At 49.1% G+C, this 13,129-nt stretch overlaps 2 non-coding genes across 2 annotated transcripts; one reads left to right on the top strand and one right to left on the bottom strand.

Annotated features, from left to right (window-relative positions):
- The first annotated feature begins 8,757 nt into the window (after positions 1 to 8,757).
- Positions 8,758 to 8,830, top strand: Trnak-cuu. Its single transcript has one exon. It is a non-coding gene; the product is annotated as a tRNA-Lys (tRNA).
- Positions 8,831 to 9,048: 218 nt separating this feature from the next.
- Trnak-cuu lies at positions 9,049 to 9,121 on the bottom strand. The gene has a single exon. It is a non-coding gene; the product is annotated as a tRNA-Lys (tRNA).
- Between the last annotated feature and the right edge of the window lie 4,008 nt (positions 9,122 to 13,129).

Genomic DNA, 13,129 nt, shown 5'->3' with positions numbered 1-13,129 from the left:
TCAATTAAATGGGCAGCAAGTTACACTCTTACCCTGGACAAAGTTAGGGCACATATAACATTTACACTGTGCGAAACAATTAAATGAGCATATTATACATAAATGAACATTATATACGTAAATGAGCATACATGAGCGTATTATCATACTATGACTACTCATACCCTGGACAAAGTTAGGGCGCATACAGCATCTATGAAAACGATCTACACAATCACTTTTTAACGTGGTGAGCTCTTGAAAATGCTACCCTACTTTGGAAGTAGCTGCCAGGAGGTGCTGTTATCGTTAAGAGCTGGCATCCTATCGCGGATGGTGATGGATTCAGCAATCCTCCTGTCAGCTTCATCCTTACATTTGCGTACGATGCGTGCTATCAGAGTCGTGTCCGTTGGGGTCAGGTCTGGGTGCTCGTGCGCGAAATGTTCACCCATTGGTGTGCCTAGTTTCTTGTTGGTGCCATCTCGTAAGTGTTCGTTATATCGCAGTCGTATTGGCCTACCGCTTTCTCCTACGTAAGTTTTGTTGCACAGACTACATTTCAATTCGTACACTACGTTTTTCGTGTGACACTTTCCCCGCAGCCCAGCTTGACATGCGTGGCAGTGCTGTCTGCCTGAAGGACACGGTGGGTCTTTGAGAGCTGACCGCACTAGCTGTCTTTTGAGTGTGTTTTGATTTGTCCATGCTGCAAGGATCGGAAACCCTGATGTTTTCAGCACTTTTTGGACCTTGGAGGCCACTTCATCATTTATGAATGGTAGTTTGACGTAAACTGTTCCCCTGCGCTTCCTTTTGTCCCTCTGCACCCCAGCTACCCCCCTGTTTGCACGAGAGCATTCCCGTAGCATGACACTTTTGATGAGCTTAGCTGGATAACCGTTCAGCTTAAATAGGGACGTGATCACCTCTAGGCTCTTGTCCCTACTTGGGATGTCGGAACTTATCCGAATGGCTCTTTTTACATGTCCTGTTAAGACTGCCTTTTTGGTCGTGAAAGGATGGGCCGATTGAAAGTGAAGGACAAGTTTTGCGGCATTGGGCTTAATGTACAGTTGTGTAGTGTACGTGCCGTTGTCCTTTACTGTAATCAGTACATCAAGGAAAGGGAGAGATCCGTTTGCATCAGATCGCTCCATCGTGAACTTGATCGTTTCATGTTTCGAGTTTAGAAAGTCTAGGTACTCGGATAAGCTTTCTTTCCAAAAAGGCAGTCTTAACAGGACATGTAAAAAGAGCCATTCGGATAAGTTCCGACATCCCAAGTAGGGACAAGAGCCTAGAGGTGATCACGTCCCTATTTAAGCTGAACGGTTATCCAGCTAAGCTCATCAAAAGTGTCATGCTACGGGAATGCTCTCGTGCAAACAGGGGGGTAGCTGGGGTGCAGAGGGACAAAAGGAAGCGCAGGGGAACAGTTTACGTCAAACTACCATTCATAAATGATGAAGTGGCCTCCAAGGTCCAAAAAGTGCTGAAAACATCAGGGTTTCCGATCCTTGCAGCATGGACAAATCAAAACACACTCAAAAGACAGCTAGTGCGGTCAGCTCTCAAAGACCCACCGTGTCCTTCAGGCAGACAGCACTGCCACGCATGTCAAGCTGGGCTGCGGGGAAAGTGTCACACGAAAAACGTAGTGTACGAATTGAAATGTAGTCTGTGCAACAAAACTTACGTAGGAGAAAGCGGTAGGCCAATACGACTGCGATATAACGAACACTTACGAGATGGCACCAACAAGAAACTAGGCACACCAATGGGTGAACATTTCGCGCACGAGCACCCAGACCTGACCCCAACGGACACGACTCTGATAGCACGCATCGTACGCAAATGTAAGGATGAAGCTGACAGGAGGATTGCTGAATCCATCACCATCCGCGATAGGATGCCAGCTCTTAACGATAACAGCACCTCCTGGCAGCTACTTCCAAAGTAGGGTAGCATTTTCAAGAGCTCACCACGTTAAAAAGTGATTGTGTAGATCGTTTTCATAGATGCTGTATGCGCCCTAACTTTGTCCAGGGTATGAGTAGTCATAGTATGATAATACGCTCATGTATGCTCATTTACGTATATAATGTTCATTTATGTATAATATGCTCATTTAATTGTTTCGCACAGTGTAAATGTTATATGTGCCCTAACTTTGTCCAGGGTAAGAGTGTAACTTGCTGCCCATTTAATTGATCCGCAAGTATTGTTTCATCTTAAATTCGTATATGCTTAGGCACAAACGCACTTTAATCTTGTGTATAGGTTTTTCCCTGTACATATTATGTTTGACTGCTTTCCCTGTACATATTATGTTTGACTGCTGCGACTTTTAGAAGTACCAACCATAAATCTTTTCCCTGAGGACATATCTACTGTTGTGCATGTGTACTGAACAAAAAGTATTTTGACATCTACAATTGTGGCGCCTGCTGGTATCGGTTGACAAAGATCTGTGATCGAATATACCCGAATTTTTGCTATTTGTCATTTTATTCAGATTACATTGAGGATTCGGTCAATTAAAAATATGCTCATAATCACCAATGCTATTCGCATGGAATCCTCGACTATTTTTAAGTCCATCACCTTGAAGCTCATCTTTTGTTTATCTCCTGGTCACGAAACATGCCATAATCTACAACGGCCGTCGGCCAGCAAACGCTCGCATTTTTATTCTGCCTTCGAGCGTTCTTTGGAAAATCCATTTGGGCCAGCTCTGTGGAAACAAAGCCACAATACGCGGAATGGCGCCGTCCTAATCCGTATGGCATCACGCCTTCAGTTACGTAAACCCATGGCCGGAGCGTTGCTATGCATCTAGTGCCGAGTCTCTATTGGATAACTCGGTGCCTACTGCCTGTGCGATTCCGTAGGTAACCTCCGTCAGTGATGGGTTCTGTCGCTTCGGTCACATATGGCCCGTACCTACGGCTAGCACTGGCTCTATATTGTGCCACAGTAATGAGACCCGAACTGTGCCACAGTGATGGACCCTTACATTACCCCAGGACTCTAGTTACATCTATCATACTGTGCCGCAGTACTGGATCCATTCCTTACTTTGCCGTAGTGATGGACCATGCTGTGTCACATTACTGGAATGGATATTGCGCCGCAATAATAGACCCATACCTATTACCTACTCTAAAAAGTTAATTGTTTTCAAAACGGGCTTCGCTGAGGAAAACTAAATATTATAACAAAATATTTCGGCTTTATTGATCAGCGTTGTTCACTGTTTAGTTTTCCTCGGCGAAGCCCGTTTTGAAAACTGTTGATTTTGTCGTGTTGCACTGTGACTCTGATCCAGAGAAGAGAGCAAGGTTACTGCGGGATAAATCTATTGGCCGTAGTCGAGCAAAAACAGAGGCCACAGGTAGGTGCGACGGATGAGAAAAGAACAGACCAACCTCTTAAGCAGGGCTAACGCAATCAGCAGGCTGGCACAGAACCAACAGTAAATGAGAAGTGAGAAACCAATGCACGGAGCAGCCACGTGCGTCCAGTCAGCCACAGTCAGTCAAAAAGCACGCTCATTATTGCCGCAGCCCCGGCGTCGGCTCGGGTCATAAACAGCTGCCAACAATCGGGTCCTAAACAGCTGCCGAACAAATCGCGAGCCATCAACACCCTTCCTTGTCGACATTAGCGTTCCGCTCTGCGATTCTCCGCGATCGCCGCGGTAGAGTCATTTCACTGCGCGCCTCACCGACAGGCGGCTCCGGCGGCGCCGGCGTAGGTGGCGCCTGCATCGCGTCACCACCAGGTCCGTTCCGCAACGGTCCAGAGTCACACGCGCGGTCCGTCGCGGGCAGGCACACGCGCGGGTCGCGGGAGTCCGCGGCAGGGCGGAGGTCGACCCGGTTTCTTCTTAGCTTGGCTCCGTCCCTGTCGACTGTGTAGGAGCGGCCGTGAGTGGCCGTGACGACGGCCTCCGTCCAGGTCGGCCCGGTGGCTGGTGACGGAGCCATCCGGACCCGCTGGCCCTGATGGAGCACAGGCAGCTCCCGTGCTCGCCGGTCGTGGTGCTGGACGACCTGTCGAGACCTCCGATCAGGCCATCGAGACAGCGATGATGCTGGGGGCATACAGAGGTCAGCACATGGCACATTCGAACGAGTACGCCTGCCGAACATCATTTGAGCAGGGCTCATTCCCGAACCCTGGCGAGGCGTATTACGGAGCTCAAGCAAAGCGCCGTACACATCGCTGCTATCACGGTTGGTTTTCATAACCAATCGCTTGGCGGCCTTCACAGCAGATTCGGCCATCCCGTTCGACCTGCTGTGGTATGGTGAGGATGTGCGGTGCTCAATGCCCCATTCCCTACAGAAAGTCTCAAATTCGGACGACACAAACTGACGACCATTGTCAGACATAATCATCTGTGGAATGCCGTACCTCGCAAAATGAGCCTTGAGCTTGTTCCACGAGTGGCTCCTTCTGTTGTCGTGGTTGGAATGCGGCACACACATCACATGACAAAGCCATCTGTCTCACATCTCTCGTCAATCCCGGCCAGAAAACGACCTCTCTGGCCCGTCGGAGCATAGTGTCTGAACCGAGGTGGGACGCATGTAAACGTCTCAGTAGCATACTGCGCATACTCTGGGGTATCAATATCCTCTCCCCCTTCAAAATAACGCCGTCGGCAACAGAAAGTGTATCGCGCACATCGTAGAAGGGGAATAGATGTGTGGGCAAATCGTGTTTGTCAGGCCATCCCTGCCTAATCACATGTAACAAATCACAAAGAGTGGGGTCAGCAGAAATGGCATCACGAATCTCCTGAAGGCGCATGTCTGAGATCGGCATGTGTTTAAGGGCGTTCACACACTCGAAATAGCGAGAACTGCTGTCAATCGACTGAGCAAATGCGCAAGAAAACGTTGCGTCAGCGGACGAGTTGTCAGCAAACTGACGACTTTTAGAAAATGTTGCGTCAGCGGACGAGTTGTCAGCAAACTGACGACTTTTAGAAAATGTTGCGTCAGCGGACGAGTTGTCAGCAAACTGACGACTTTGGGAAAACGCATTGTCAGACGAGCGAGCAAACGCGGGATCAGACGAGCGAGGCAACTGAGAGGACGGAGCGGGCGCCCTCGAGAGAGTGTCTGCAAGTATCATAGGAGAACCAGGTTTGTAAACGACATGAATGGAGTAGCGGTGTAAAACCATCATCATCGCCTGCAGCCGTTTCGGGGCGCAGCTCAGTGGTTTCCCAAGAATGGTTTGTAGGGGTTTGTGGTCATTTTCTACTGTCACGTCTCGCCCGTACGTATACTGGTCGAAGCGTTGTAGACCGAATAGTACAGATAAACACTCTTTCTCTATCTGTGCATAACGCTTTTCACACTCAGTCAGTGACCTAGATGCATAGGCAATAGGCTTTCCATTCTGTAACAGAGCAGCTCCCAGAGCGTTCTGAGAAGCGTCCGTTTGCAACACGAGAGGAAGGTCAGCGCGAAAATGGGCAAGAACTGGAGTGCTCGAAACCATGTGTTTGATCTGTTTGAACGCACGCGCCTGTGCCGCTCCCCACACCCAGGGGGCGTCCTTACGTGTCAGATCGCGAAGAGGCTTGGCGACTTCAGACAGAGAGGGTAGGTACTTTGCCAGGTACTGTACCATGCCGCAAAACCGGCGGACATCGTGGACGTTCTGGGGCTCTGGCATGTCGAGTATCGCCGCCACCTTCGCAGGGTCAGCGGAGACCCCATCAGCAGTGATGATGTGACCCAGAAACGAGATCTGAGGACAGTAGAAAGAACACTTTTTGTGATTCAGGCTGATACCCTTCTCTGCACACCGCTTCAGGAGGGCATGTAAGTTCGCATCATGATCAGCCTTGGTGTTGCCAGTCACGACAATATCATCTGCAACACACACTACACCAGCGAGACCTTCCAGTGCATCATGTAAGTGGCGCTGAAAGATTTCACTCGACACACACAGACCGAAAGGAAGGCGTGTCCAGCAGAACCGCCCGAAAGGAGTGGTCATGGTAGTCAACAGACTCGACTCCTCTGTCAACTCCAGATGCCAAAAAGCATTGGACACATCAAGCTTTGAAAACACTTTAGCTCCTGTAAACTTGGGTAAAACATCCTCGAGTGTGGGTAGCTGGTATCTCTCACGACACAGCACCTTGTTCAGAGACTGAGGATCAATACAGATGCGCAGAGACCCATCACTTTTGGTAGCAATCGCCATCTGGCTAGTCCAGTCAGTGGGCTCAGTCACGGGACGCAAGACACCCAACGCACACAGACGGTCAAGTTCAGCTTTGACTTTTTCCTGCATAGCTAGGGGTAGTTTCCTGGCTGGTAAGACAGTTGGGACAGCGTCTCGCACGTGGAGTTTCACAGAGCCTGGCAGCTTTCCCAGCGATCCATCAAACACAGTGGGAAACTGCATCTCTACAGAGCTGACAGAAGACACAAAATTGTCCCTCTGTACCAGAATCAATCCCAGCTCCTGAACAGCATCTACTCCAAGAAGAGGTCGAAAGTCATCCTGGCACACAAAGAAATGAACATCGTGCCTGGACCCAGTCTTTGGGTTCAGCACTGAAACCCTTGTCTCACCTAGAGGCGAGTATGTGGAGCCGTCCCACATCTTAAGAGTCCTTGAGGTAGGCTGGCAAGCATCAACATACCTCTGTGGGAGAAGGTTCACAGTGGCACCAGAGTCCAGTTGAAAACGAACACTGTGATTCCCCACATTCATGAGTGCACTGACATCTCCCTTACCCTCTTTGCTCACAGCACCAACCCATCCAGCATCACAATCGTCAGTGTCAGAGGGAGCAGGGTCAGGGTTGTGCTCATGTTGAACAGTATCAACAGCAAAAGTGTTCACAGATCTTACTCGTGCTCCTGCTCTAGAACGCCTAGGACATTTTGAGCTACATGCAAAATGGTTCTGTTCACCACAGACAACACAGTACTTGCCATAAGCAGGGCATTTCTCTTTCCTCAGCTCATGCTGGCGGCCACAGAACAAACAAGTTCTAGTAGGGACAGTAGTAGTGTGTCGAGTTTGAGAACTCGCAGCAGTGGGTCTGTGAGATGGAGCACGGGTCTTACTTGACTGGTCAGTGTTCCTAGCTGGCTGACTGGCAGTAGAGTGACGCTGAACACCATGAACAGCGTTTGGGTTAGAGCTCATACCCATGGAGCGGGCCTGCGCCCGACACTCCTCCGCAGCACGGATGATGTCAAGACACCTGGACAGAGTGAGACTGTCCTCTCGAAGCAACCTTTCCTTCACCCTTGTGTCCTGTAGAGAGAAAACAATTTTATCCCTGATCATATCATCCTCCCCATCACCAAAATGGCATGTTTTGGCACGGGTTCGCAGTTCGGACACAAAAAAGTCAATGCCGTCATACTGGGTCATGTCGACAGACCAGAAACGATGACGCTCGTACACCACATTGCTCTTTGGACTGCAAAACTCTGAAAATTTTCTCAAGACAACCTCGGGATCATCAGCATCCTCATCTGGCAAATACTTAAAATGATTGTACACCTCAATAGCATCCTCCCCAGCAAGGTTAAGAAGAATAGCCAGTCGCTGAGCTTTGGGCTTCGAACCAAGACCAGATGCTTTCAAGTAAATCTGGTAGGATTGCTCCCAGCGACGAAATACCTCCCCCAAATTACCCTTAGCATGGATATCAAGTGGTTTTGGGGCACGAAAATCAGATGCCATCATGAATAAAAAAATGTCAGCAAGCAAGATGTGGAAAAAATTGCAACAGGCAAGAAAATCGTGCAACACAGACCTAATTCAGATTCAGAAAGCTGCCACCATGTTGATTTTGTCGTGTTGCACTGTGACTCTGATCCAGAGAAGAGAGCAAGGTTACTGCGGGATAAATCTATTGGCCGTAGTCGAGCAAAAACAGAGGCCACAGGTAGGTGCGACGGATGAGAAAAGAACAGACCAACCTCTTAAGCAGGGCTAACGCAATCAGCAGGCTGGCACAGAACCAACAGTAAATGAGAAGTGAGAAACCAATGCACGGAGCAGCCACGTGCGTCCAGTCAGCCACAGTCAGTCAAAAAGCACGCTCATTATTGCCGCAGCCCCGGCGTCGGCTCGGGTCATAAACAGCTGCCAACAATCGGGTCCTAAACAGCTGCCGAACAAATCGCGAGCCATCAACAAAAACAATTAACTTTTTAGAGATTTATTAACCTGAGGAAAAGAATAATGACGCTTCGGCAAGACCCATACTGTATCACGTTACTGGAGGAGATGTTGTGCCGCAATAATAGACCCATACTGTGTCACATTACTGGAATGGATATTGCGCCGCAATAATAGACCCATACTGTATCACGTTACTGGAGTAGATGTTGTGCCGCAATAATAGACCCATGCTGTGTCACATTACTGGAATGGATATTGCGCCGCAATAATAGACCCATACGTACTGTATCACGTTACTGGAGTAGATGTTGTTCCGCAATAATAGACCCATGCTGTGTCACATTACTGGAATGGATACTGCGCCGCAATAATAGACCCATGTTGTGTCACAGCGATGGACTCATAATGTGTGCTGGTCCCTTACAATGCCGAAGGACTCGACATCTACAGTGTGCGATCCATAACATGCCGTATGTGATGGACCCATACTTTGTTACAATATTGGAGTGGATACTGCGCCAACTGTAGAAGACTCGCATCGTTGCACAAGGGAAGAATGAATGCTGTGCCGCAATGCACGCACTGGTATGACTGTGTGCCCGGCTAGCTCAGTCGGTAGAGCATGGGACTCTTAATCCCAGGGTCGTGGGTTCGAGTCCCACGTTGGGCGTGGCTTTTCTGATCTCTAGTGCAATTGTTAAGGGCCAAATAGCGATAAGCTTTGCTGATATTCTGCCCATTGTAAGCTGAGATTTTGTGTTAAATGACTTTTTATCCCTCGGCCTTATTTATTCTTTGTTCATCCCTGGGCCTTATTCATTCATGTAAGGTTCATGTGATTGTGACCGGCTTCACTTTTTTCCCGAGTGACTCCTCAAAAAGTCGTCACGCCCAACGTGGGGCTCGAACCCACGACCCTGGGATTAAGAGTCCCATGCTCTACCGACTGAGCTAGCCGGGCACAATCTTCGAATATTTGAGTCATACGTGCGGCGCGGCACAGCATCCATTCCAGAAATATGACACAATATGGGTCTATTATTGCGGCACAATATCCATTCCAGTAATGTGATACAGTATGGGTCTAGTACTGCGGCACAATTTCCATTCCAGTAATGTGATACAGTACGTCTCAAATTCTGGGACACAGCATTCCTTTCAACATGTGACACAATATCGATCTGTTTCTGCGGCACAGTATCCATTCCAGTAGGCAATGTCGCACAACATGGCTCAAATTCTGCGGCACAATGAATCTGGGTACAGTGCTACGGCACACTTTGGATTACTTACTGCTGCACATTATGGCCCAGTATCCAATCTCGACATAATATGCTATATAAGCCCCGGACACATTTTTGGTCCAATGCTGCGACACAGTACCTAGCCGTTTTCACGACGGCCATCTGGTACACGTTTGGTGCACATCTGGTGCAGATCAGGTGCAGATTTGGTCAAATCAGGTTCAGTGTGTCTCTTAGCAGCTATCAGCTAGGGTTGCCCTAATTGCTTATAAGCCTGCTTTGTCATATTATCAGAGAGTATCATCGATTAAAACACTGAAATAAATTCATAAAATGAAGATATTTGCTGTAAAAGAGATTAGGTGCAGATTTGGTCAAATCAGGTGCATTCGCCGGATAGCCCGTCGTGAAAACGGCTAGTATCCATTACAGGCTCGCGGCGTAGTATGACTTAGATCCAGTGTCTCGGCACAGTTGGCACTGCACCGCTTTGGCCACTGTATGGCCGCCGCCCTAAGCTTTTGGCTCACTATTGCACTCTGAACTGTTTGAGGTAGTGCTATGGAGTTGTTGCACTTTGTTCCAATCAGGCTAAGGCTTTTTTTTAAAAATAATGCTTTTCTCCAACTTTGTAATCAATTTTTATTAGGTTACCGAGGAACAAAACTTGGAGAAGGCTTGCTTTGAGTGTTTTTAGAGGTACCCATAAACATAAATGCACCATTTTCCGTTTCCTATAGCGTTCCGTAAATGCGTGTGTCATGTAGCACTCGGCATAGGCTAACGTCGGCGATCATATCGATACACATTACAGAGCCCCACTAGCGGCCACAGGCCTGGCGGCACATATAGTCTAGTATAGTCCGCTCCTCAGCCCACCGTTCCGGGCCGCCGTCACTGGGGTCTGAGCAGAACCCGAGGTGGGACGCCACCGGGTTTGAACGCGGCGCCTCCAGCCGGCGGCGGCGGCGGTGGTAGCGGGTGGTGATCGTAGTTCGCCGGCGGCGGTGGCGGTGGCGATCGTAGTTCGCCCTGCGGCGCTCTCGTGACTGGCCAAGTGGCCGTTTCCGGCGGCGTTTCCGGCGGAGTCGTCCTCGGACCGCCACCGGTCAGCCGGCCACGCTCCTCCGTACCCCTGCAACAGGTGCGCGGCCCTCGCCGACCCCTCTGTCCCGGCACCTGTCCACAGAGGAGGGGAGAGGGACACTGACCCCTGCCCCGGCGCACGGCCGGTGAGGCTTTCTCGGCGATACTGGCGCGGTCGCGCCGGAAGTGACGCGATGGCGGCCAACGCGCCGCGATTCTGGGTCGGCGGATGGGGAGCACGGGTGTATTCGGCGTGACTTGCAAGCCTCTACAGTCTACGTATTTATTTACGCATGCTGATTTCAAGTTTTTTTTTTCACGAGCGTTTGTTCCTCACTGTTCCTCACTGCGTTTGTTGGTGACTTCGGTAATCCAAAAACATTTGTGGCGTGGATTCAACCGAAACCTAATCCAAAAGCATCCAAAAGTAATCCAAATTTGCATCCAACAATAGATCGCACTGAGATAACTACATAACTATCAACTAGGTACTATGGACGTCAAACCACTTGAGACCCCACTTTTTGCGATAATTTTTAAATGCGTCAACTCTCGTTGACAATATTCTGGCAATGTGTGTTTCAGAACCTGCCGAAACTTTTATTACTAAGGTATTTTGACGCCAAACGATTATTAAAGGTACTTCTCATTCACTCGTAATGTTAAATTTCACGGAACGAATGTGCTGTTTGGGTAGAGGCTACGCTCTCATGGGGCGGAGCCACGTAATGACGTCAGCGCTAAGCTCCGCCCTACCCCTCCGGCGCTCCTTGCCCGGCGACCGGTCACTCGCGTCTCTCGCTCCATTCAGGCTTGATGGTGGGCGGTAGCTGGTAGCGGTGGCGGGCGCTGGTAGATGGCATTTAGAGCAGATGGCGCTGGTGGCGGGGCTCGAGTGTGGCCGAGCGCAAGCCTCTGCCCGGGCCTGAATTGACCTTAACATTACGAGTGAATGAGAAGTACCTTCCATAATCATTTGGCGTCAAAATACCTTAGTAATAAAAGTTTCGGCAGGTTCGGAAACATACATTGCCAGAATATTGTCCACGAAAGTTGACGCATTTAAAAATTATCGCAAAAAAGTGGGGTCTCAAGGGGTTTGACGTTCATAGTAGACAATCCTATGGTAATATGTAGAGCTCCTGTAGGCTGGAACTTCCATGTCGCTCGACCGTGACCTGCCTCTCGTATACCTAGTTCAGACGCTGCCGTTAGTCAAGTGTTTTCTCTGATTGACCTGACTTACACCCGGTCCTGCCCGCAGGCTAGTATTTCGGCCAAAGTGGAAGTAGCTGAGGACATCGACTGCTTCTCTATGCGGAAGGTGCCGTCCATCAGTGACCTCAGCGACCCGGAAGGGTCACCAGGTGGGTCACGGGGTCACCCGGTGGGTCACGGGGTCACCCGGTGGGTCACGGGGTCACCGGGTGGGTCACGGGGTCACCGGGTGGGTCACGGGGTCACCAGGTGGGTCACGGGGTCACTAAGGTCAGGGTCAGTGGAAAGACCACTGTGAAGTCATGAAACCTGTGTAATGTATATTCACCAACTGTGTCGTGAGTAAGCTTCGTCGATGCTCGATAGTCATTGTTCCATTGTTGGATTCAGTTATTGCAGAGTTCCCCTCGGGGCGTTTGCTTGTGTCACACCACATTCCGGCTTCAGATATACACACTTATACACCAAGTATTTTACTGATGATGATGCTACTATCATAAAGCCAAGATAAACAGAATTATGAAAGTGTGTTTTTATTGGATTTCGCACGTTTTAATGGCATTTAAGTAGCATGAAGTAAGCATATACATATTCAGTTGGTTATGATTACTGCACCTGGATTAAGAATGCTCTGAAAAAAAAACTTTCTGTAGAGTCTTAGTAAGTGGCTGAAAATAACGAGAAAAGCCTGCGTTGAGTGACACTGATCCCGTTCCAGCCCAACTAAGGCGATAGGGTGGGTTGGGTCGAGTCCGGCCGTGTGCTTACACATGCTAATTTTTGCCTCACATTTTTGTGTCATCCTGCAATCTCCTTATACGAGTATATTCTAGACCTGCGCAACACTAAACAGTATTTGGAAGGGGAGTTAATTTTGTGAAATGCAATTGGTGAGGCGTTTTATATATGACATATATAACGATGTATCAGTATCAATAATTTATCAATGGCATAATGATTTATTATCCAACTCTGCTGCTGTCACCAAAACTGCTTCTATCACCAGCACTGCCCAGCCGTGCCGACAGCAAAGGTCGCCCGGTACCGGAAATTCAGACAAATTATCCCCGGTGTCACGACGAACACTCTGCGTGACCTGACACCATTCGGACTCTGGCAAGGTCAGGTCCGCTTCCAAAACGAGGCGCATCCCACTAATGACTTTCCGAACTTCAGAGTTACACCAGTAGCGACAAGAGTCACAATGTGACGCGCGCATGTGTCAGCGTGAACTTTCTACGCATAGGTAGTTGTTTTGAGGCCTGCTTGTATAATTATGCTAGATAATTGTCAATTTCCCGTCTAGCGCTACTATGTGGGAAGTAATTGCGTTTTGATATAACAAGGCGAGCATTAACCGATGGGACTTGCGTTGTCTATTTCCCATTGTCCACCATATATATCCGTGTGCCTTGACACAA

This window comes from Amphibalanus amphitrite, unplaced genomic scaffold, assembly GCF_019059575.1.
Source record: "Amphibalanus amphitrite isolate SeventyFive unplaced genomic scaffold, NRLGWU_Aamphi_draft 000142F_arrow, whole genome shotgun sequence".
NCBI classification, from domain to species: Eukaryota; Metazoa; Arthropoda; class Thecostraca; order Balanomorpha; family Balanidae; genus Amphibalanus; species Amphibalanus amphitrite.
The sequence above is the reverse complement of the archived record's forward strand: the minus strand, read 5'-3'. Positions and strand labels throughout refer to the sequence as shown.